Genomic DNA, 2,112 nt, shown 5'->3' on the forward strand with positions numbered 1-2,112 from the left:
CATACATACATACATACATACATACATACATACATACATACATACATACATACATACATACATCCACTCCCACTTGTTCAGAAGATGTGGGAAGTGCTGGAAGGAGTCAGTTCCTCTAAGTCTAAGGCCATAGTTCTCAAATGGAAAAGGGTGGAATGCCCCCTCTGTGGTGGTGGGGAGTCTTGATGAAGTATCTGGAYATCTTGTTCACGTGTGGTGGAAGGACGGAGAAGGAGATGAATCAATAGAATGAGACCATGTCCTCAGTAATGAGGACATTGCTTCAGTCAGTCATGATGAAGAAAGAGCTGAGTCAAAAGGCAAAGCTCTTGATTCTCTTATCTGTCTATATGGTCATGAAGCATGGACCATTTTCAAAAGAATGAGATCTCATATACAAGCATCTGAAATGAGCTTCCTTYATTGGGTGGCCAGGCTTAGCCTTAGAGACAGGGTGCGGAGCTACGTCATTCAGTGGGATGGATTACGTATTCTCCTATGGCCTAGAAACACTTCAGGGTCCCCCAGAACGAGATAGAAAGTGTCACTAAGAAGAGGGATGTACGGGAACTGACAAAAGGGATGTGTGGGTTTCTCTCCTGGAACTATGACCGGACTGTGGATAAGCGGCAGAAAATGGAGATGTTCTTGAACTGGATCGCGAGGTTATCGTCTTCCAGCTACCTCTTCCACATGTTCTGAGAACATTCCAAAGCCAGCTACAAGACATAGTCTCTCCAGTGTGTCCTTGATCTTTTCCTGGAACACCTAGAAACCTCCCCAAGGAGTCACCTTATCTTTAAGGAAGAGTTCAACYACCCTRCAGTGAAAACTCATTTTGATCCACTGCTTTTTCAGACAATGCTACCTAAAGTTCATGACCACAGGTGAAGGGAATGTAGATAGATTTTTCCATTGCTTCCTTTCCCTAACCAGATTGGTGACTAATCATTGACTATCACCTTCAGTCACATTAATCTATGACAGACTGTTTTTAATTATTTTTCTTTTAGATCAAATCATTGACAGTTGTGATCAACATGTTTTTTTCCCTCAGCTCTGCTGTTAAATGAGCTTAAATAATCCTTCTAAGCATTTCACCTGACAGCTCCTGAGTTGGGGCCACATTACTCATTAGTCGACTCGCTGCAAGAGTCCATTGAGGTTCTGCACAGATTTGTAACTGCTGCATGAAAACATTTCTATCAGAAATGTAAATCAGAAGGTTTTGTACAAAATAGCAAAATTAATGTCATCCAGGTTTGGTCATTTGAGTATCTCACTCCGGAGACACAAAGGGGTTTTATTTTCTTTGGTATCAAATGGAAACCAGCCGAGTCGCAGATCTTTTTCTCATTTAAATGCAAATTGGTGTTATTTTCTTTGTATCATTGCAGAAGATGAGACCAATGAAAATAGGCTTCTCCGAGCATGACTTGAACTATTTCTTTTACCCACTTCCTTTCACCACCACCATCGTCCAGGTCTTTTTCTGTCCATGTCTGAAAACTTTACTCTGATTTACTCAGAGTGTTTCCAAGATAATAAAACTCCAGTAGCAAAAAATTGTTACTTTCACTCTAACCAAACACTGAGTTTAGCTTCATCCCCTCTCTTGATGTTACAGTGTTTTTCTCATCSTCGTCACACTTGCTCCCCTTTTCATAATAAACTTCCAGAAAAGCTTTGGCTTACTTTAAATYGCTTTGCCTTAGTTACAGTTTGGGAGCAGAGAAATTGTATTTAGCAGGGAAATTTTTAATTAGCTCAGTATATGTAAAATGACCTTTGCTTATACATTCATATCACTGTGGCATTCATCCTCTTTTATTAATCTGCCTTTCCAAAAATGCTGGTCTTAAATTAAAATATTCAAAGCATCTCTTGCAATCAAAGACAACCATTTGGATCATTTAGGAAATGCCATCCAGGGAGATGACGCTGTAATGAACACAAGTGTATCTGTCACCCTGAATGACTCAGAATGTTTGATGTTTCTCACTAAGAAGCAGCCGGTCCTTTTCCCTACCTACCTACCTACCTACCTACCTACCTACCTACCTACCTACCTACCTACCTACCTACCTACCTACCTACCTACCTACCTACCTA

The sequence above is a fragment of the Austrofundulus limnaeus genome, unplaced genomic scaffold, assembly GCF_001266775.1.
Source record: "Austrofundulus limnaeus strain Quisiro unplaced genomic scaffold, Austrofundulus_limnaeus-1.0 Scaffold171, whole genome shotgun sequence".
NCBI classification, from domain to species: domain Eukaryota; kingdom Metazoa; phylum Chordata; class Actinopteri; order Cyprinodontiformes; family Rivulidae; genus Austrofundulus; species Austrofundulus limnaeus.